Here is a 25,529-nt window from a genome sequence, read left to right as displayed (position 1 = left end):
CCTGTATCTATCTTGTTTCACTTTACTGAGATTGAGGTTCTCGGAAATCAGGGGCCCCCATTTCCTGTGGCTAACACTTGATTTCTACATGAGACACATTGATATTCGAATACTCAGTTAATGTTCTCTTTTATATCTCAAGCACTAAGTAAAGAATCTGAGAAAATATTTTTATCTCTCCTTAACTGGTCAGTTAAATATCATAGTATACCTTGTTTGTGGTCTCTTGGTCTTGCAGGAGCCCAGGACAAGAATTCGTTTAGTCTGATGGAGTACCCAACTTCGTGCCGTCACTTGAGGTAACATATCATAGATATGGTGCAGCATTCCTCGTAAAAGCTAGCGTAGGTTTACTATAGCGAGAAGATCTTATTAGAGCCGCGAATACTATGTGATTTTAAATATTAGATCAGGGTTTACTTGTGCCATGTTTTGTTGCCAAACTCCTGCACAGGAAGATCTCAAACAGATTCAATCAAGTACATTTTGCTCCTGGTATTTTAAAGAGAATCCACTGACATTAGACTTTTCACGAAAATTAGCAATTTCTGTAATGTCCGAATATGTCGCGAATATCGATTTTTTTTTTTTTTGAATTTTAACATTTGTTGTATATTTTATGCTATTATCATGGAAAATCAATTAAATATAAAATGAAAGCACATTTTGCATTTTGTATTTTAAATAAAAAATATCATGTATCTCGACATAAAACTGTTTGCTGAAATTAACAATTTCTGTAATGTCCGTGCGTGTCGCGAATATCGACTTTTAAAAATTTTATATTTGTGGTATATTTTACGTAAGTGTGATGCAAAATCACTTAAAGATTATTTTAAAGTACTTTTTATATCTTGTATTTTAAAGAAAGTGTCACATGTCCTGCCGTAAAACTATTCGCTAAAATTAGCAATTTCTGTAAGGTCCAGATAATGTCTAGAATGCACTTCGCGCACGCGCGTATGTACATTATTTATGTTTGTTACTGACACAAGGCCCACTTATCTACGTTGAAACATTAACCTGAATGCTATGGAAGATTTATCTCCCTTACAATGTTGCAACCAATATGTGCGGACGTATAAATAGTATTTTATTGTGAAAAAAATTCCATATACACACTTTTCATTGCCGTCTACGGCTCTTCAGCAGGCAGTACTTTTGTCAAGATCTAGAAAAGCATCCGTGAATATTAAATTTTTATAAATAAAAATGAAGATTACAATGAAAAGTATATATGCTATATAAAGGCAATTTACAATTATAGTAGGTATGCAGAGGTAAAACGGATACACACAAGCTGAAGCAAATCAAGATATGATGGTGAAATATGCTATGCAAATTCACCTTTATTGATACTAATATATATATATATATATATATATAATGTACACACACACACTCACATATATATATACACACATATACACACACACATATATATGCACACACACACATATACACACAGACACACCCACCCACACTATATATATATATATATATATATATATATATATATATATATAGACAAGATTTCAAGCTACGGTATAACTGGAAATGTTTTCTCGATCATAAAATCATTTCTCTCCGATAGGTTCATAACAGTAGTAATTGATTGGTAGAAATTAGAGGCCATCAATATTAATGCTGGAGTCCCTCAGGGGTCCATCCTAGACTCAACTCTCTTTCTGATATACATCAATGATCTCCCAAAACACATACTTTAAGCATTTGTTGACATCTATGCTGATGATACGACCATCTATAGTAACACATCAAAGGCCGTAAATGACAAAGTTCTCTCAGATTCTCTCTCCTCTGATCTTGAGCGCGTGGTACAGTGGGGGATGAAGTGGCTGGTTCCTTTTAATGCATCTAAAACCAAGCTTCTATCTTTACATCATCAACGCTCTGGTCCCCATCTGGCATCAATTGCAATGGATGGCTCTCGTCTAGGGGAAGCTCCATGTTTTGATAAGCTTCTGGGCTTGACCTTTACTCCTGACCTGAAATGGAATACGTACATCAAGTCAGTTGCCAAGATCGCTGGAAAAATGGTAGGATCCTTCTACCGCTCCAGAAGATATCTCACCCCTGATGCAATTCTCTATCTGTATAAAAGCCAAGTGCGTCCAAGGATGGAGTACTGCTGCCACATCTGGGCAGGAGCTGCTAAAACAGCCTATCCTGCCTTGACAGAGTACAAAATAGGCTTCGTGGCCTGGTGGGTGATGCCCTTTTCTCTTCCCTGTAACCTCTCTCCCACAGGAGAGACGTTGCGAGCCTGTCTTTGTTTTATCGTTACTACCATGGCAGGTGCTCGTCTGAACTCCAATCTCTGCCTCCCCTCGCCAATCTTTCACGATAAGTACCCGCTAAGCTGAAACCACTGTCAAAAGTTTTCCCCACTCCTTATCTGTGCCAAAAGCAAAACGTAGATTCCATGAACAAAACTTCTTTCTTAGAAGTGCACGCCTGTGGAACTCTGTTCCGGTTGCCTGTTTCCCACCTGACTACAACCTAGATGTCTTTAAGTCCAATGTAAACAAATTCCTGATGAACCGCCTCCTTAAGTAAGACACTTTATCAAATCTCCAACAATAACGTACTGTACACACAATAACCCTTATCTCCGAGTGGCTTCCGGACCTTGATATGTGGTGACTACCTTGTAAAAAAATATGCACACACACACATATATATATATCACTCATATATATATATATATATATATATATATATATATATATAAATATATATATATATATATATATCACTCATATATACACACACACATCACACACACACACATATATATATATATATATATATATATATACACACACACATCACACACACATATATATATATCACTCATATATATATATATATATATATATACACACACACACACACACACACATATATATATACACGCACCCCCCCACACACACATATATACACACGTTCTTTTGGATTAAATCGTTTGACGACATGGACTGAATATTTTTGTTATCGCGTCTATAGAAACAACTTGTAATGATTGAAAAAATACAACCAAGGTTGAAATAATAAAGATATATGTTGTCTTTTTACCCTTATTTTTTATACGATTCCGACCATTTCCCCTCTTTTGATGAGAAGCATATAACTTCGAAATGCCATAGTTTAAAGAGGTTTCTCCTTTATTTTCCTTTCTGTAACACTTATTGACTTGATAATGTAATAAAGTTCCTATGTAACTTTACTCTTTATCCTTTAAAGTTATATATATATATATATATATATATATATATATATATATATATATATATATATATATATATATAATGTGTGTGTGTGGTTGTGTTTTACATATTTATAGCGTTCTCACTTGCGCCAGGTGGTGTATCCGTATTGTTATTTTTCGAGAGGTTACCCTTCGTCAAACGTGTATTCTGCTTTTAAACGTGCATGTTGGGAGCTGTTGGAAATTCCGTAGTCATTTGGAAATCATTTATTTGTTTTAAATTTATGAATTAGTTAAACTTCGTAATATGCTAGTATATTAAACAAAGAGTACAGTATTTTAAACACATTGGCTAAACGCAACTCTGTCGACAATATCCGAACGCGCATGCAGAAAAGCTATGGTATGTTTATCTACAAAAATATTATCTGCAGATGAAATTCAATGAATATTTAAGAGCAGAGCGTCGCAATGTTAGTTCGTAAGCGTTATTTGAGCTTTGTCTTGCCATGATTCATCCTCACTACATTAACATATGCTTTTTATTCCAACACGAATCCGATTTAGGTTAATTACAATCAGTTGTATTAACTGCAATAATGATCGTGATATTATGCAGATTGAAAAGCGTCTTTTAATTATTGATGAAAGGTTAAATTAGTGCAAACAAATCCAACAAATGAGAATGAACGCTTAACATGTCTATGCTTTGTCCATTAGTGCAAATCCCCGCCCCCGGGATCATGAATATGACGCCGTAGAGAGGATAATTTTTTTTACTAAGCATCACAACGAAACTCTCTACAGGAATCGGGGAGGGCTGAGTTAGAATCAACAAAAAACCAAGCGCTAAATTGCATATCATAGATATTTATTATATAAAAGGAATTTGTGTGTGTGTGATCGTTCCCTATGAACTCGGAAACGGATAGGCCAATTTTTTATTAAAATTGCAAAATAAGGTACTTGATGTGTCTGGCAGTGTTTTTACCAATGTTTTGTATCTGAATGCGTCTCATAAGTATAGATAATCAAAAATAATCCGATTAAAGAAGGTAGTCCGATTTTGGCCAAAGTTAACACTTTTATACAACCTAACGTCACAAGTGCATTTGAGAAGTTTTATCACTGCACAAGCAGAAAAGTCCAGCCTATAAAATCAACTGTAGATTCTTTTATAAGAAAGGGGCGCGTACAAAATAATGTTTCGTCTTAAAGCACAATTAAACCATGATACTTGACTTTTGTACGCTTAACTTTAACTCAAGTAATTATGTAAAAATAATTTCATAAAATGAACAGTTAGTTCTTTGATGAGACTAAGACGCGTCCGAAATGAATGTTTCTGTTTAGAGCACAATTGAACCCTGATACTTGTCTTTTGCATTTTAAACTTTAAGTGAAGCCATTATTTACAGATAATTTTATAACATCAACAGATTCTCTACAGTGCAATATAGACTACAATGTATTGCAGACTAAGTCAGTACAGGGAGGACTGTGACCATTGAAATATCTGTAGGTCTTCCAGTTTTGAATTTTTTGAGATGAGGATTGATGATTCGTTTTATTTGGAGTCTTCAAACTACTGCTCTCATCTGTAGTGCTGCTATTATTATTATTATTATTATTATTATTATTATTATTATTATTATTATTATTATTTTTATTATTGTTATTATTATCATTTTTATCAATGTTATTATTATCATTATTATTATTAATATCATTATTATTATTATTATTATCATTATTATTATTATTATATTAAATTAATTATTATTAGTAAGTATTTATCTAAGCTAACAAGGACACCAGCCCAGTCGTAAAATACGCTTAAATATGATATTTTAATTCTTACAGATTTCGTATATATTATTATAGTCAATTTTCTGTCGATTCTTATATATTATAAAGTTGTGATTTCAAAAATAAAAAAATATATATCCATATGACTTGGGTGCATCAACTTGAATCGAAACCAAAACTTATGAAGAATTTTTGGTAAAATTATTTATTTAAAAATAGACGACTTGAGTGACATCAGCTATAATTGAAACCGAAACCAAAACTTATGAAGAATTCTTGGCAAAATTATTTATTACATGAAATGGAAGATCATAACAATTAAACGACAGTAACTCGGAAGGAAAACAAATGTAAGCGTGACATTTTCATATGTGTTGGCTATACCTGATCGGGATATAACAACAAACATATTTTGTCTCCCTGTGCCACTGTTGCTGTTGATGCTTATCTGTATTCTTGAGGCTATTGCTACTACTGCTAATTAATATTCGATTGCTGTTGCTGATAATTTGTATTTTGTTGTTTACATTTTGTACATATAAATAAAGAGAGATGCTATTTTGCAGCATAAGACTATCTTTGCTTGTGTACAGCCTAATGTACACATCGCTTGACCAATAGTCACTAAACTTGGTTAAAATATTGGGATGGTCTAACTTAGAACCAATTTAATTTTGGTATGTCAAAGATAAAAGTCAAAGAAAAGGTGAATGTCACAGTTGTAGCCAAGGAACTCCTGCACTTTAGATGACCTTGACATTTGATATCGACAATGAAATTTTTGGTTAAGCTTGAAACTCCAACAGAATTTCAACATATGGACCTGATGCTCTTTGATAACTATCATAAAAATGTCGTATTAATATAAATATATAACAATTTTCTGTTTATAAAGTAATGATAATTGTTATGGTGGTTTTGTCACTGATAGGATCATTGTTAATATGGTGATTTGTAATGTTATTATCAGGGCTATGACAAGAGAATATTCTTTACTTTGTTTTGATTCTCAAGTATATATCCGACACAGTTAATCGATTGAGAACCACATCACCTTATAAGATATTAACCACATCACCTTAGAAGATATTAACCACATCACTTTATTAGATATTAACATTGGCAATGAAAAGTGTGTATATGGAATTTTTTTTACAATAAAATACTATTTATATGTCCGCACATATTGGTTGCGACATTGTAAGGGAGATAAATCCTCCATAGCATTCAGGTTAATGTTTCAACGTAGATAAGTGGGCCTTGTGTCAGTAACAAACATAAATAATGTACGTACGCGCGCGCGCGAAGTGCATTCTAGACATTATCTGGACCTTACAGAAATTGCTAATTTTAGCGAATAGTTTTACGGCAGGACATGTGACACTTTCTTTAAAATACAAGATATAAAAAGTACTTTAAAATAATCTTTAAGTGATTTTGCATCACACTTACGTAAAATATACCACAAATATAAAATTTTTAAAAGTCGATATTCGCGACACGCACGGACATTACAGAAATTGTTAATTTCAGCAAACAGTTTTATGTCGAGATACATGATATTTTTTATTTAAAATGCAAAATGTGCTTTCATTTTATATTTAATTGATTTTCCATGATAATAGCATAAAATATACAACAAATGTAAAAATTAAAAAAAAAAGAAAAAATCGATATTCGCGACATATTCGGACATTACAGAAATTGCTTTATAAGATATTAACCACATCACTTTATAAGATATTAACTGATATATAACTCTAGAGTCAGAATAATGAAAAGAATAATCTTGTCAGAGCCCTAATCTATATATTAATGTGATGGCGTGTGTGTTCTTTTGTGTGTCACGCTTACATCTTTCTCCTTCCGAGTGATTATCGTTTCGTTGTTATGACCTTCAAGTTTTTGTAATAAATAATTTTACCAAGAATTCTCTATAAGTCTTTGTTTTGGGTTCGATTATAGTTGATGGATACTCAAGTCATCTATTTTTTTCTATAAATAATTTTATCAAGAATTATTCATAAGTTCATATCATTGTGGCTATTATTATGCCTATTTTTACAATTCGCATAATTATTATCGTTGTTATTATTATCATCACTATCGTTAATATTATGCTTATCTTGGTGGTTGGAACTGATGCAAGTGTGGTAACTGTCTTTGTCTTGGAATGTATGTATCTGAAATTTTGATAAAATGTGTAACATGTTTATGTCCTCAGTGAGCCTTTGCGTCTGACAATCTCTTTGTGACCTGAATTGAAGTCGCTGATAAAGAAACGATTTGGAATGCGCAAAGAAATAATAACACAATGATAATTTCAAGTCGTCTCTGTAACGATCGTACACCGGATATTTGCTGACCAAATACTCAGAACACTACCGATAAATAAATGTTGTAAGACAATTTATTTGTGTTCTATTGTATGTATGTATGCATATATGTATGACCAAAGGGCGAATGAACTCTTTTTCTGGGTCCACGGCCAACTAGCACCGTGTATATTTGTGTGTGTGTATATGTGTATTGGGGTGGAGAGGGCTCCCGTAAGCCGTGGTGAAGGCAACCTTTCTAGGAGAAGCAAATCTCTGATTTAAAAAACCATAAAGTGGAAGACCATTACCCGCATTAAGCTGGTCTGCAGTTTAATTTGTTGCTGACTATCTTGCTCTTGCTTGTTGCTGGATCTCAACATTTTGAACCGAGATAGAGACTTAGCTGTCGTACAAAGCTAAGACTCTGTAACATCATCTTTGTATAGATACTCCCTCAGGCATTTGGGATCATGGGTTTTAAATGTCTGAGGGAGTGGCACTCGTCTGACAATACGTTGCAATCATCATGACCGAAGTTAAGCGAAGTTGAGCCTGGCCAGTACCAGATGGCTGACCATTTAGGAATTCTAGGCGCTGTATTTGTTCTCCGCTTATCTCGATATTGTTTCCAGTCGTTCGGGACCTCCACTTACCACTGGTATTTAACAATGTAGACTCAGGAGAGGTGTGTTGGAGATTGCGCAACTCTTGTCACAAAAAACTCCACATGCAGGCACCCTTACAGTGGGTATCCATAGTCTGTCAAGATTGAAGGAAGCCATCATGTATGTATGTGTGGAAAGTAGAGATTAAACCGTTAGCGTACTCATACACTTCAGAAAAAAAAAACAAAAAACAAACAAACCTAAAAACGACGCATAAACTTTTAAAAATAAATTCACCGGATTCTTTTGGCAATCATAGATCTTTTCCAGCCAAAATAAAAATACATCCGTGATAATAAAGCTGAAAAATAACTCGCCTGCCAACACTGTCCTTTAATATCCAATAAAATTATACGAATAAAAAGAATCATTTTCATATGCCGAATAAATGTGGGTCAAATTCTTGCGCTGTCTCAAAATGCTGGCTTCTCTCCACAAAACCGAAGAAAGATGGTAACGCCATCAATATGATGTCTTTTAATGATGGATGATTTTGAAATCGGAAAGAAGCTTTTAATGGACTTATTTTGGCATCGGTCCAACGAGGGAAGCATTGGGAAATCAGAATATGTTTGGCTTCTGGAGAAATCGGCTCCAAGACCAAAATAAATCTTGCGGTGCTTCTTGGAATAAATGGTAAATCGTTGTTATGCATTAACGAGACTGGCTCTCTTACAGTAATGGATTTAAACTGTTAATGGGGTAGGCTATAATTCTGCCTACCTTCCAAGTCCCAGACTGGGATGTTCGCACAGACTCGTGCATCTCTATTCATATAAAGTTATGTATGAGTATATGTTTGTAAGATGTATTACTGCGCTGATTAACCTAATAAGTCCCCCACTATCAACCAAGCTTCATCCTCCCTCTCATCGCCGGAATTTTGCACCCCTGTGCCTGTTTTACAAGTACTTTAATAGAATGTGCTCTGAGGACTTCGTAACACTTGTGCCTCTCTCGATCTTGATATTCCCGACTAACTCGACAAGCAACAAAATCACACCCCTTCACTCTATAGGTCCATAGATGTCGTAAATCCTTCTTCTCTAATAGTTTATTTCGTTTCCACGAACTGAAAACTTTAGAATTATTTCTCCGTCTTCTGCATGGACCGATGAAAAAGAATTCCAAAAGATACCTGGCGAATATATCGGGTGAAATAAGTGCAAGAAATACAAACAATTGCATTTGAACGGGCGTTTGTAATTAAAACAGAATATCAGTTGAAGTGTTTGAAATACTATGTGAATGGTTGGCATCCGGAAGGATGTCCCATCCTCAGCTAAAACAAAACATAAGAAAATTGAAAGGAAAGAGGTTTCGTAAATCGACATGCTTCTGGTTCAAGCGACGTACCCCGAAATCAGTGGAAGACGCAACGGGACTCATTATTTCTCGTATGCATATATATCTAATGGAAAGAGTTGCTTGGTTGTATAAGTTTCTATTAAGACTGAAACGGATGGTTATTTGTCTTCAGAGCAAACACGACTAGCTCACAGATATATTGGCCCTGTGTCATTTTGCCCTAACGCCTGTCCGCCCCCCCCTTATCTCTCCCCCGTCACTCCTTGCGGCTGCAGAAAAAAAAGGTTTGTTTGTTTAAACTGCCCCCTCCTAGCATTTCCTTCTTTTGTTTTGTTTTTTGTTTTGTTTTTTAATTTATTATGCAGCTGTATGGAAAGAACGTGGAAAATGATAAGAATTAACGTTTGTTTGCAGGATAAATGTCTGAATGTTTGCCCCCCCCTCTACCCCCTCCCCCCACTTCATGCACCACTTTTTTTTCTTTCTTTTTTTCCCTCCCGAAAAGAACAAAATGAAGTCTTTTCAAGAATGGAGGTTTTGTTTTTGTTTGGAGTTGAGCTTTTATGTTTTCGTTTGTTTCCTTGTTTTAATTCATTTATTTAAAGCATTTTCAAGCAAATCCTTCACTCCACGATAAAGAGAAACGTGTACTTATTTCTGATTTGGCTTCATTTTTCTTCAGTGTAAGTCGTCAAAAATCAATCAATTATTTGCGAGTTGTCCTTGGGTTTACTTTCGAGAACCTCGCAACTCTCGCTTATATATACATATATTAATGATGGGACAATTCCAATATTTTTCCCGATTCCGATACAATTTCCGATTCTTTATAAATCTCTAATTATTTAACTATAAGTTATTTCCTCTGATTTTCGTAAACATGCAGAAATTTTCCTAAACGTCAAAATACACTTGTGGGGAATGATTTATCGTTTTTAGCTTCACTGGTGGTTTAAAATCAATAAATATTTATTATTTTATCATTATTACTAGAAATGGAAAATTTTGCTTTAAACAAAATCAAATAATAATAAAAAAAAAAACAATTAAAAGTATCGTTTTGGAAAATAGGCATCAATTTTTCCGATTCCGTTACCTCCAAATCTCCGATTTTTCCGATTCCGATTAATCGTCTCAATACTAATATATATATGTATAGAGACGAATATTGGCTGAAGAGAGCTTGATAAGGATACCTTAAACGGGCCTTATTATCGGGCTTGAAACCGACGGTACCAATGATCTGTCTCAACTAACAACTTTCTGTACACAATATATATATATACTGTACTTTAGTCCTTCTGTCATTACACTTCAATCACTCATACCCTCACGTTGTGTGAGATATCGTCGCAAAGGAGCGAAAAAAAAAAAAGTAAAGAAATACAAATCCGACCCGACATCTTAAGTGCAAATGAAATGCATTAATTTGTGGTTCTTCCAAAATAACGCATTTCATTATTACTCAAAATTCTTTTCGCACACACGTGTTTTACAACGCTTTGCCGTATAACACGTGGCTTTTTTTTTTTTTTAAATCTCTCTCCTCGCCACCTCATGCCGGCCTTAGCCTTCGTGTTCACATGTCGATCTTCCTCGTTCGAATTTGACTTTTCCTCTTGAGCACATGGTATATTTTTCTCCTTTTCTTGTCACGCAAGATCGTGCACACTTGCTAATTTGCATATCGCCAAAACAACTGCTAATATTTTCATTGGTCAGCTATCCTACGGATGCTGATGATTTCGTTCGTCGATGCTCTATTGCAGTAAGCGCGCGCCGCTTCGTTACACTCACATTTCATGAGCAATGTTTCTGACAAAGGGGAAAGAATTATTGTTTTTCTAGGTAGGAATCTATTACTATAACACATATTTTGAGCTGCTTTTTTTTTTTAAATCTTGAAGTAGCATTTTTTTAAATTCCTTATACCAAGTAGCTTCTTACCCTGTTCGAAGCGATTTTCACATAAAAATAAAAACAAAAAATACATGGGTATTCGAATACTCCATTAAAGTTCTCTTTTTATCTCTGAACCCTTGTTCGTAAATAAATGATATTAATCCTTCCCCCTCCGTAAAATGACCAGGTAACTGTGTTATAGTATATCTTCCCTGTAGTGTTCCTAGATTTTAGGACAAGAATTTATTTAATCTGGTGGCTTATCCGGCTTAGCGATGTTACTATAGGCAGGATCACTTTAAGAAGGTGCACTATTCCTCGTATATTCCAATGCAAGAGTATCCACACCGACGGGATCTTACTTAGCCTTCGCATAATATTATTTTAAATATTTAATCCAGGTTTAACGTAAAAAAAAACAAACAAACAAAAAAAACAACGTAACATGCGGCCGCAGCCGAGATTGAACTCGCTACATGAGTTTATAGTGTAATTCAAATCTTGTCCGTAGCTGAAGACTTATTTTTTTATCGCGATGCTATCAATAGATGGGTTGCCTACCACGGCTCAAGAGAGGCCCATCTACCCTCGAGAGAAGGATAGACTGTGCCAGTTTCCCTACCTGGTATTTTACCTTGCCGTACATACTGCGCCTCGCCTTCCCAAATGGGCACCAATCTGGTACAGGCCAGGCTCAACGTTGCTTAACTTCAGTGATCTGGTGAAAACCGATGTGTTAACGTGATTGTGCTGGGTTTACTTATTGTGGGAAGTATACTAGTGCTATATTTTCCTCATAAATTCCTGTACAGCGATAACTTAGACAATCGAAGACAATGTTTAGTATGCGTTAAAATTCCCTTCATGATCTTATTTGTATATGTGTATCTTATTTGTATATGTGTATTTGTTATATATATATATATATATAGTGAATAAATGACAAAAGTCTATATTCCAAAATTCATGATGTTGACAATCTTAGTTTATTCCTTTCAGTTGACATTTACAATTCTTGACAGTATCTGTTTCGTAGCGCAAAATCAATCACTTAATTATTATATCAATCAGTGAATGTATTTTGCCCTTAATTCACCAGGAGAATATATATATATATATATAAAGTGATGGAACGAGTCCGAATTTTTCCCGATTCCGATACAATTATTACCGATTCTTATTTCGATTGTTTATAAATCTCTTAATATTTTAAAATAGCTGCTAAGGAGTCGAAATTGCAAAAATTGGAACTTGGCAGCAAGACCACTTTTGTATGCATGCGCAATATACGTAAAGTTCTGTTAAATTTTTACGTTTTCTTTTATATCGATCTGACGATCAAGCGGTAATGATTAAGGCTGGAGCGCTATTTGTTTTGGTTTCGATTCTAGCTGATAGCACCAAAGTCATTTTTGTTTTGAAATAACTACTATTGAGTTCCATACAATAATCAAGAGTATTGGCTCTAAATTAATAATAAATACGAAATCCGTATGGATTAAAATATATTTAAGCGTATTTTACGACTGGGTCACGCCGGGTGGACTGCTAATATATTATTAATTTATAATAATTAACGAAATGACGATGGCCTATGTGGATGTAACGCGGAAGACTATGGCTTAATTGCCATATATTTTCATATCATGTACGTTACTCTGTTCACGTACTGAGTAAACACTGAAAATAGAGGCGTTAGATAACTAAAAACTTAATTTTCGCTGATTATCTTCGAAAACTGTTTTTAATAATAATCGAAATATTGAATTTCAAATAAAACCAATGGTACCTACTTAATGGCAATGTTGCAGTAATGAAAATATTTAAAAAAAAAATACGAAAAACGATAAGGTCGAACATTATTTTATAATGAAAACAGTTTTTAAAAACAATTAATGAAAATTTATTATGAAATTCACAGAAACGAGACGACATTTATAATAGACTAGCGGGGGTACCCGGCGTTGCCCGGGTGTTTAGAGATGTGTGTGTTGGGGTGGGGGGTAAATCCAAACAAAAGAGTAAGCGTAGCAATAATCCTGTTTAAGTATCATAAAAAAACAAACGAACGTGATGCAAACGAACGATGTAAAAACAAAAACTAAAAAAAAGAAAACGCGAACGTGATGGGGGAAAAAAAAACAAAAGAACGAACGATGTTAAAACTTCTTTAAAAAATCTGAAAAACAAAAACAAACAGCGAACGCGAAAAATAGGTGTGTGTGTGTGTGTGTAAAAGTAATAACCCTGCTAAAATAAATAAATAAAAAAAAAAAACGAACAAAAAAAAGTTTTAGAAAAAAGGTTGACTCGAACCCAAAGCCTTGAGGTTAATAGTCTGATGACATAACACGACACCGCGAAGGCAGTAACGTTTGATGAGTCCAAAATAAGTGTTTATAAACCCAGGTGGTTTTCAAGGTCAAATCTCATGCCATAACAGCAGCGGCAGCAAGAGGAGGAGCAATAGAGAGCAAACGAATTCACAGCGCGAATTTTGTAAGATAAAAGTCACTGAAATAAAAGACTTTTACGACGTCGTTTTGTAAGTGTTACATATTATGATCTCGATAGCATATAAAAAGTTATAAGAAATAGTAACCCCCCTCGAGAATCCCGGCGAGAAAAGCCTTTGCCGGACATGCAGAAAAAGTGCACACACGCATACTACATACACACGCATTTTCGCTTTTATATATATAGAAGAGAAATACAGTGATATACGAAGAGATGTGTAATAGAAGTTTTTAAAACAGGAGAGAGATGCATTATTGAAGAGAGGTATACAGTCAAACTTTGGAAGAGGATTTCAATACGAAGTTCATTATACAAGACGATTGAACACATTACCTTGTGGTTGATAACAAACAAAGACAAAAGGCTAACATAGCGAATACAGGTTGGCCCACTTAAAGTAGCCCAATCTCTCTAATCGTTATCTTAACGACCAATTGATACCACAAGACAAAACGCAATTCCTTTTCCCAACAAGATGGCGCTACATGTCACACGTCTCACAGGTCACTGACACGAGTTCATGACATGTTTCCAAAAGAGAGAACAATAAGCAAATAGTTATGGCCACCACGTTCCTCGGACTTGTCATCATGTTCTTTTTTTGTTTTATTTTTTTTGGGGGGGGGGCGACTTTAAAAAATAAGTCTATGCTAATAATTCTCACATCTAGACCAACTTAAGGATAACATTACGAACGCTATCAGGAGAATCACCAGAGAAGATCTACAGGCAGTATCTGCAAACGTTGTTAAACGCGGCCAGAAATGTATAGATGTCAACATGGAGCACTTCCAGCATCTTTTATAACACTACAAGTAATTTAAACAATAAAAGAATGTTACTCATGTTTACTACATTTTCTTGGCTACTTTTAAGTGGGCCACCCTGTATAAGACATTTATTCATCCACCTGGTGATTGGAATTCGATGCCTTCTACATGGTCGTCTTCTCCTGATTTCCTTTCTTCCTAAAGAGTTTCTGTCAGTCTACTCAGTCCACCCTACCAGCTTCTCTCGGACGTTTTGACTGACTGCCTGTTTTATTCTAACTTAAATGTATATTTATTAATTCTATACTACTTTGTGACGTCAGTACACGGACCAGACAAGTGGATTCCATGCACATTCTTCTAACACGTGTCCTGGCAACAAAAGTCAGATTTTTTCTGTGTGCAATCTTTAATTCTGTTGTTCCATTTTTTTTTGCGCTGACCTAAATTAAACCAACACCACTTTCTGTTTATCCGGATTATTTGGAATATAAGTTACTTCTCTTGCATTCCTCACTGCAATGGATAATTCACTGGATTCCTGGAATCGTATCCTAACGAACGAAACTGCGTTCGATTCCAGAATTTTCCATCAATAATAATATTTGATTCTAAATGCTTCATTTCCAACTAAAACCCGGGAGCTGACCCCTTCAATATACAACAAATTTAATTTTTAGTTACCTCCAACATATCGGTGTATAAAATATTGCATATACGCATGAAATTTCCTGTGAATACATGAAATAAATAACATATATAGTAACTGGTCGCCCGGCGTTGCTTTATATTAAAATTAATTAAAATTAACATATATCTTCACCTGTCACCTCTTTTACTCTTTTATAAAAGATGTAATCGCCTGATCGCCGAAGACAAGATTCTAGCACGGGCGCACAGTCCACAATTATATATATATATATATAGAGAGAGAGAGAGAGAGAGGGAGAGAGTAATTCCTATAATATCATTTATAGCCAGAAATGTTCATCACTTTGAATTTATACCAGAAATAAAAAAAAATGAAATAAATGAAAAACATAATTAATGAAATAACTAAAATATGAAACGAACATTCCTGATTGACAAGCAAAGCTTTCAAGTCAATGCTACCAGGTTTCCCGGATGATGACTTGTCAGAGGTTATTCTTAGCATAAAAATATTAAAGCAAATAATAAATAAATAGACGAATATAAAAAAAGAATAAAAAAGAAAAATATAAAAAGAAAAAAAGAAAAAGATTAAAAAAAAAACTAGCTTGATCGATAATAAGAATCGGATGATCTTTACAAGCCCCGAAAATAATCCATAGAAGACATCACATTTCATTCAACTGGAACTGGAGCTCTCGTAGCCATTCGCCGAGTTTTCACCGGTCTATTATTATATGTTGACGCTAAGTCCGCGGCAGATGCCAGGTAAGTCTGCAGATAATGGCGATGAAGAAAGAAATGGAGGGAGAAAAAAAAATGTCGAGGTGGCTGTTGTTGCTGCTGCGTGGATGGTGGTTGTGGTGTGGTTGATGGAAGTAAGAGGTGTGGCTTTTGAGAAAGAAGAGAAGAGGATCACGGGATACCGTGCGAGGGAAAGTTGAGCTGCGTCTCTTTGTTCACTCTGCAAAGAGGTATATGCCTGATGTCAACTAAAGGGGAAGTTACGTGGTAAAACATCGGCAGATACCGAAAGTCAACTCGGTAATGGCAATAAGCAGTTGAAACACACGTCTCGTGTGCTTTACAAACATTGAAGGTTAAATTACACACTGCCACAAGTGTGTATGCATACCTCTGCGTGTGTTTAAAAAGTGTGTCATTCAGAAATTTGTTTAAGAAATGATCAAATTTGTTCAACATTAGATCTATGTAATTCTAAAACTCGGTAGACCTTGCTTGCATCTTGTCTTCACCGGTCGGACAATTCTATCTTGTAAAAAAGGGATGACGGGTGAGTTATATATATATGTGTGTGTGTGTGTCGGGGCGATTCATCGGAATGGGAAAAATCTGAGCTAATTTTCCGATGCCAAAAACGATTCTTTTAATTGGCATTTTATTTGATTTTGTTTAAAGCGAACTCTTTTACTGCTGGCAGTAATGATAAAATAATGAAAATCTATTGATTTTGATAAACAACCAGTAAAACTAAAACCGATAGACCATCCCTCACAAGTGTATTTTTACGTTTGAGAACATATCCGCACATTTAACATGTGTTTTTTATCAGAATCGTGAAAAAAAAACCCAACTATGTAGTACAATATTTAGAGGTTTATAAAGAATCGGAATCGGTAATTGTATCGGAGTCTTGAATTTTATACGGAATCGGGAAAACTATTGGAATCGTCCCAACGCTATATATATAATCGTAGTTCAGAGACTAGGAAATGAGGATAGAGAGTTGTATATTATACCTTCAATTCTAGCTGATAGCACCCAAGTCATAGTATTTAGTTTGGATCTTACTACTATATATTTGATAGAAAATTGTCTATATAATAAAAAATACGATACCTATCTTACTGTATCTTCCGACCCGGCAATGCTGAGCGGCCTGCTAGCATATATATATATATATATATATATATATATATATATATATATATATATATATATATATATCTTCTATAATATAAAGCTGAACGTCTGTGTGTGTCTGGTCATGAATAGGCTCCTATATGGTTGACTAGTTTAAAAAAAAAACTGATTACATATAATGATAGATGTATCGAGGATCAGGAATGGGTATGTTTGATCTGGCAGGACGGTGGTTCATAAAAATTGTGGGGTCAGCGTTCGCACTTGGCCCCCAAAGTATGGAAATAAAAAAATGAAGAAAAAAAAACGTTTACAAGTGTTTTTGATATAGATGTACATAAGAATACTTTGATAAGTATGTTTCAACTAAGATAGGGATGGTATAATAAAATTGTGAGGTCTGCGTTCGCGCCTGTACTCCATGGAAATATGGCATAAAATTTAACAAAGACTTTTCATATCTATCTGCGTAAGTATACTTTGATAATTATGTTTCAGTTCGAAGAAATATGGTATGACAAAATTATTGGGTATTCGTTCGCGCCTGACCTCCATAGAATGTAAATATGCCACAAAGTTTAACAAGGTTTTTTAAAAGGGGTGAGGGCCCACAATAACACCTAAACTTTAATCTTAATTCACGTTAGCTTTTATTTATTTTTTTGAGTTGAATCATATTGTGTCGAATAAATTCACATTCTTATTAAAGTGAAAGCCCCCCCTCCAAAAAAGTCGGAACTTTAGACAATTCTCGACACAAATTTTGCATAACTCTGTTTTTTCCTCCTCCACTTGCACGTGGCACTCTTTCGAAAATAGATAAATAATAAAAAAATAAGAACGTTCCTTGTTATCATGTCAAAAGAAGGAAAAAATCCTGCTCACGTGATTACGTGTCTTTTTAAAAACATTTATATAACCTTTTTATTTTTTATTTATATATCTGTTTAAGCTTTTTTTTTTGCATTGTACTAGACGGAATTCAGTTGATTACTACCCTTTCTACGTGTTCTTTACATTACAATAGAACAACCCTGAATCCAACGGTGCAATACTACACCGTTCAATACTGTAAAACTGAAACGAAGCTGTTCTGCTTGAAAAGGGCGGTATTTTCTTCTTATTCATATTTATATCGATTCTTTGCTTTAAGAAGCTAAAGTAATTACGTGTTTACTTTTTTAATATCCCATTTTGCTGTTTCGGATTATTTTACTAAAGTAAGTAAAGCTTCATTATTTTTCAAAACTGTTTTTGTTTCTTTGTTTTTCGATATTTCGTAAATATTATTTAGTAAGAGTGTTTAGCAGAAAAGCCAACAAACGACTACCCGAAAATAAATATAAAAGAAATAAATGTTACCATAGTCAATAAAAGTTCAGTTCATGTGTTTTTGTTTTGAAATAGTTTTTAATGCTCTTTACTTGAAATAATTTCAGCGAACTGAAATTAAAACAAAATTTGAGGCGATAAATACTTAAATTAATTTTTAACTACACATGCCATAATCGAATATTCCTCAAGCAGAAAATAACGGAAAACATTAAAATATGTTTATAAATATTCCTTACGTTGACGGAACTCTCTTAAATTGTTAACACAGAATGCTCAGGTGCCCCTCCTTCAAATTGAAAACGGGGCTCTCCATTTCAAAGTCGCTGCCATTTTGATTTTTAAATCGGTTCGTGAATAAAAAAAAAAAATTGTTTTTTACAAACTACTTAAAAATACAAACCAATGAACTTTTCTACCATAAAAGTAACTGTTATTGACTATGGTAACATTTATTTCTTGTATATTTATATTATCATATATAAAAAAAATTTCTCTTTGTAAGGAAACATCATTTTGTTAGTCACTCTTGGCTACGAATAGAAACAAAGTTGATATAAAAAATATATTTTCGCGAAAATTATCTTTACTTTCATCATATTTTGCTTAGGGTAAAATTTTTGAGTATAAAAACCTCTCTTTACAACCCCCTCCTTTTCATGACCTATCATACTTTCATTAATCACAGTCCATTTTCTGTAGGCTGTTTTGAACCCAGTCAAGGACGGGTACTTCTGATATATATATATATATATATATATATATATATATATATATATAAAGCTGAACGTCTGTGTGTGTGTGTGTGTGTGTCTGGTCACGAATAGGCTCCTATATGGTTGACTATTATAGAAAACTGATCACATATAATGATAGAAGATGTATCGAGACACAGGAATGGGTATGTTTGATCTGGCATAATGATGATTCATTAAAATTGTGGGGTCTGCATACGCGTCTGGTCCACAAAGTATGTAAATAAAATTAAAAAAAAAACGTTTACAAGTGTTTTTTATATAGATGTACATAATAATACTTTGATAAGTATGTTTTAACTTAAATAGGGATGGTATAATAAAATTGTGGGGTCTGCGTTCGCGCCTGGCCTCCATAGAATGGAAATAGGCACAAAATTTAATAAAGACTTTTCATATCTAGCTGCGTAAGTATACTTTTATAATTATGTTTCAGTTTGAAGAAATATGGTATGATAAAATTATGGGGTGTTCGTTCGCACCTGACCTCCATAGAATGGAAATATGTCACAAAGTTTTACAAGGTTTTTTAATATAGATCCACAGAATATTGTGATAAGTGTTTCAGTGTGAACAGGTATGGTATAATAAATTATGGTGTTTATCTATTTTATTTTTACTTTACCATATTTTGCTTTGGTTTTGATACCCCCAAATTCGAGCTATCTCTTTACAACCCTTCCTTTTCATAACCTATCATCATACTTTCATAAATCAGAGTCCATTTTCTGTAGGCTATTTTTGAACCCAGTCAACGACGGGCACTTTTGCTAGTATATATATATATATATATATATATATATATATATATATATATATATATGAATGAATTATTGAATTGGGCTCAATAATTAAGGGAGAAGATACATGTTTTTTTTTATTATACTTAGTACCGGATTGGTAAGGTTCATTCATAATATTAGACGAAAATTATATGATGAGAATAATGGAAATAATGATCCGACATCTTTATTGTAAGACTTCTTCTAGATGAATAACTTGAAGAAAATAAAATACCATTACAATATTTGAAAATATTTTTGTTGTTAAAAGTATGACTTTGATGTATTACCTTTTTCGTTCTTTTCAAATATTACTGGTATTTTATTTCCTTCGATTTATTTATCCAGAAGAAGTCTTACAATAAAGACGAAATGTTGATGGGCATATAACTTGGTCTGTTGCTCTTTCATCTATCTATCTGTCTGTCTGTCTGCCTGTCTGTCTCTCTCTCTCTCTCTCTCTCTCTCTCTCTCTCTATATATATATATATATATATATATATATATATATATATATATATATAGAATGCGGCAGAAATATCTCTCACATTTTTACATGCGATCTTCCCAGTAGCTCACATGCATTTTCTGAGCAATCAGTAATTTGTATGGATGGAACTACACATTAGTGTGTGGAATTCGTTTGACTGTTCGATCAGACAATCCCAAGTTCAAAGCATGTTTGCGAGCTGAACGTGTAGGAGACTGAGCAACAGAAAAGTTTCACAGCTCGAATACTGTCTGACATTCGAGTGCTTTGAGGCCTTTCAGGTGGCTTTCTTTTATGTGCAGAACCTGTAGCTCTGAAATGTACAACCCATAGCTGTATTGATTTTCTATCTGATACATCATGTCGTCCTTACTTGTAATAAACTTGGCTAGCTCTCTGTGTTGCAGTTACAGTTACAGATTCACCATTCTTCAAAAGACATTTCAACAGTAAAAGCACAATGTGCAGCAGTTTAGACCATATTGTTTGATGATAGTACCTAATAAAAATAGCAAATAATCAGCTAAATTAAAACATCATTGGCACTTGCATAAATTCGTTAGCAACGTGTAGTTTAAAGTTTAAAATGTGAGAGATATTTTTGCCGCATGCTGGATATCGTTTTTTTTATGGAACATAAAAACACATTTTGTTTATCTATTATATAAGTGGACAACTGTTTCGGTCCATACTGATATCTTTATATACAGTTCTCCTTATATATGTATTCTATATTATTTCTTTTATTTCGTTACAGGCACTTATCAACGCAAAGAATATAGTAAAACACAAACATGAGATATTTCTTCTCACAGTGTCCGAGGTATTTATAATTTGGATGTATTATTTTGTCTTTTATAGCCGAACCTCATATGCAACAGAATCTACTATCATCGGTACCAATAGTTTATAAGTTTTAAAGTACAATTATTTTAAATAAATGCACTAGCCTTAAATTACTAATATACAGGATCTTCAAATAAAAATGTATTCTCTCTTTAAACGTCCATAAAATTAACATTTATTATGATAAAGAAAAGTTTCATACATCAAAATACTGTGAAAAAAAAGTAGAAACCATCTAATGCTCGAAAGTGTTCAAGTTGTTGGCCATTGTGGTCCAGGAACAGCAGACACCCCCTACTTATCGAATCCAAAACGTTTCTCATCAGTTCGGTTGGGATGCTGGAACATGCTCTTTCAATGTCTGTTTTGAACTCAGTCATGGTAGCTGTTTTTTGGTGTGTACGTTGTGTTTAAAATGCCTCTTCACCTCTCAAAAAAGTCCATGGGGATAAAATCTGCTGATCGTGAATAGTATTCCAGACTTAATCTTCGTCCTACACATCTGTTTGGCTGTAACGTCATGATGATAGTGGCGATATGATCCATCCCACTGGATGTACCATTCTTAATTTCTAAACATGTTTTGAAAACGTTGGATGGCATATTCATGTGGTAAGTTGAGATAATTTAAAGACGGACACTCTGTATATATAAAGTTGCATATATATATCTATATATATATATATGTATGTATGAAGTGATGGGACGATTCCTAAACAATTACAGATTCCGTGCTAAAAACCCGATTCCGATATAATTACGGATTCCGATTCTTTATAAATCTCTAAATATATTATTATAGAATTGTTATTTTCCCCACTTTCCGAAAAAAAAAAAAATGTTAAATATGCAGATATTTTCCTAAAATGTACTTATAAAGAACTAGCATTTCGGCCCGGCGTTGCTCGGGTATTTGGAGGGCTATGCTGAGCAAAAAACAAAACAAAAAAAAAAATACACACACACAAAAAAAGGTCAATTTTTTTTTTAATTTGATCCCTTAAAATTTATTCTTTTGGGCTCAAATCAAGTTATTAAGTTAGATCCATGTCCAAGAAACCTATATCTAAAATTTCAAGTGTTTAGACCAAAAATTGTCGGAGGAGTTTGGTAGAGTTCTCAAAAGTCAAATCGTTGAACTTTGACCCCTTAATCGCCAAATATCTGGCCGAAATCCGATCACATCGATTTTCCCAAATCTCAGTACCCTGTATATCAAATTTCGAGTCTGTAGACTTAAAATTGACAGAGTTATTGCGTATGGAAATGTACACAGACACACACACACAGACACTTTCACTTTTATAGATATATAGATAATCTATCGGTTTAAGCTTTACTGTATTTTAAAACCAATAAATATTTATTATTTAATCATTATTACCAACAATGGAAGATGTTGCTTTAAACCAAAAACAAATAAATAAAGACAATAAATCGTTTTGGCATCGGAAAATAGGCACCAATTTTTCCGATACCCCCAAATATTCCGATTTTTCCGATTCCCAATTCATCGTCCGAACACTAATATATATATATATATATATATATATATATATATATATATATATATATATATATATATATCCTCCAGCAAAAATGACGTTAAAACAACAAAAATATGCTTCGCCAGTGTTTATTCTAATATTTAAATGAAAAACATAGAATTACGTCTGTAATTTTATGTTTAAACTTATACTGATGGATTTTATTAAATTTATATCCGTTTTTTACCCCAAAATTCATTCAGTTGGCCAGCGTTGACTGAATTGTTAATTTGTCACTTCCCCCTAATATTTAAAATCACTATATTCCTTTATCTAGCTCCCTGACAAAATTTTTATTCGCTAATTTTTGAGTGACGGAAGGAAGCCATATTTATTTATGTACAGATGAATACGCATTAATATTAATTATAGACTGGAGAATTGGGAATTCTCTCAGAAGCTTGAAATAGCTAACATAATATATATTAAACTGTAGGGCACTTTCATCTGATCAGAGAGAAAATAACTAAATTTACTGGTTACTGCTGAATTGCTAAAGATGAAATCGTTAGTGATGTTCTTTTGTGGGTGTATGAACAGGCATATTGTACAATGGGCAGACCACATTAAAACCTACATCAGGCAACTAGCAAATGATTCACATTGCACCTATGTAGACCTACATAGTGTGATAGAGAATAAAACGACATGGCGTGAGAGTCAGGAAGATCTTTGACACTAGCACGACTAGATGATAAAATACTAAGAAAACCTTTAGCTATTATAAAATAGAAAATAAAAAACAACAACAAAACAAATCAATGGTCAATTTCTTTTACTCAACTGAAACTTTTTTATGATGAATTACTTCGATTAAAATATCCAATCATACAAATATTATAAACTATCAAGAATTTCATCAATAATTTATAATGTACAAACTCCAATATTCACAACTGATTCTGCTTTTTATTTGTGTTTATACAATTTATAATGTAATAAAACACAACAAATGTTACATCAAAGAATATACGAACATAAATGTACTTAAAATAAATGATTACGAAAAGGTCTATTTTTCCCACATGTTCGATTTCAACCGCACGTTCGATAGTCAGTCTTGTTGCTTTCTAATTAAAAGATTTTTATTTTAACCTGAATTTTTAACTCGCACATTTTTGTCTCGTCAGGAGAAACTTAACGCTTCAAATGGCAAGAATCTTCCCGGTCAAGTTGCTTCTAGATTGTGCAGTTGTTGGTTTTCCCAAGAAAAACGACTACTACGTTACGTACGTGTGCCTTGCGCCAGTAGTAAAATAAACCCGAGTCAATAAGAGGTGCACTTCCATTGCCTTCCCAGTAAATTTTCATTAGTATACATATCTAGATTTCACGTGCATTATCGAACCTTTCTTTTATGTGGGTAACATACACATACACACACAATTGTATATAACGATAACAACCTCATATGTACTTTTAAAGTGAGTCAATAATAGAAAATGGTAATTGATGTATTTCCAGGGAACACATTTTTGTTTAATGAATGTATATTTTTGAGAGGAGGATTGATAATTATTTTTTGAACTATTATTCTCATCTTGATTGTTTTTTGTTGTTATTGTTGTCTTTTTTAAATGAGAATAATAGTTCAAATAATATAAAGAAATAAAGGTCTGGTTTGTTTCAACCGATACAACATGTATGCCTTCCGGAATAAAACCTTTTCATCCACATTCTAGGAGCGGAGTAGTAACAAGGTTGAGAAGTGTCGTCTATTCCGAAATAAGATGTAACTTTTAATATATTTTAGCTATTTTCTCTAGCACCTCTTCCCGGCAATATGTCGTTACCTAGACAATACCTAGTAAAATACAGCTGGTTAATAATAAATGCGTCTTGAATTAACGCTTAACTGTAGTTTCATGGTATTTCCGCTCATCAAAAATGTACTCGCATAGTTTCAACATCTCCACTCGTTTGATTATACATTTGTTTTGAAGCTCTATCTGGAAGGATATTGAACACTTTGCGTGAAAGGTATCCTGTCTAAAATCGGATCTGTCTCGTTGTTGAAGTGGTTTTATTTTTATATATGTATACTAGATCCCTAGTAGACAACACAACCCGTGACTTTTTGGGTCATAGTTTCAGCCCCCTCCCCCACTAACTCTCTCTAAGTTGATGATGTCACCATTTTGTGCCAGGTTATCCCCCCAAAATGATGAGTCAACTATAGACAGTTGCTTTGTCATCGACGATTCATCTGCGTAGCTAAAAGTAGCAAGTGTATTTACGCCAAGATTCGAAACCGGAATGTTTTGTCACACACGCATATGACCACACAGTCAACTTGAGAGAACTTGAATGCCTACAAGACACTGTCCTCGAGTGTCTAAGGTCACTCTGTACAGAGGTTTGTCAGAACAATCTGGCACGAGGATACTTTTTCCATAGAAGTAAACCCTGACCAAATTTTCAAAATCATATGGTATTCACAGCCCAAATAAAATCTCCTCACTACGGCTACCCCACAGCTTTTCCGAGGAATGGTGCACCTTCTCCAAGTGATATTATCTCAAGTAATAGCACGAAGCTGGGTACTCCACCAGACTAGATAAATTCTTGTCCTGGAACCCAGTAAGACCATGAGACCAACATGAAAGATATACAACGTATAAAAATGGTTAATTGGGGAGAGGAAAATTATATTCTCAATTTCTTTACTAACTCAGTGCTTAAGAGATAAAGAACTTTAATGGAACATTCGAATATCTATGTATC

At 33.8% G+C, this 25,529-nt stretch overlaps 1 protein-coding gene and 1 long non-coding RNA gene across 22 annotated transcripts in view; one reads left to right on the top strand and one right to left on the bottom strand.

The window, feature by feature from the left end:
* The window catches only part of LOC145279820 (otoferlin-like), a 1,618,966-nt gene that overhangs the window by 239,416 nt on the left and 1,354,021 nt on the right, over positions 1 to 25,529 (bottom strand). The gene's annotated exons all lie outside the window — the stretch shown is intronic.
* The window catches only part of LOC145279821 (uncharacterized), a 46,309-nt gene continuing 41,949 nt past the window's right edge, over positions 21,170 to 25,529 (top strand). Inside the window, exon 1 of the long non-coding RNA XR_013868461.1 lies at positions 21,170 to 21,235. This is a non-coding gene — a long non-coding RNA (uncharacterized LOC145279821). The remainder of the gene's footprint in view (positions 21,236 to 25,529) is intronic.

This window comes from Euprymna scolopes, chromosome 7 (assembly GCF_053919585.1).
Source record: "Euprymna scolopes isolate OS-2025 chromosome 7, ASM5391958v1, whole genome shotgun sequence".
Lineage (NCBI taxonomy): Eukaryota > Metazoa > Mollusca > Cephalopoda > Sepiida > Sepiolidae > Euprymna > Euprymna scolopes.
The sequence above is the reverse complement of the archived record's forward strand: the minus strand, read 5'-3'. Positions and strand labels throughout refer to the sequence as shown.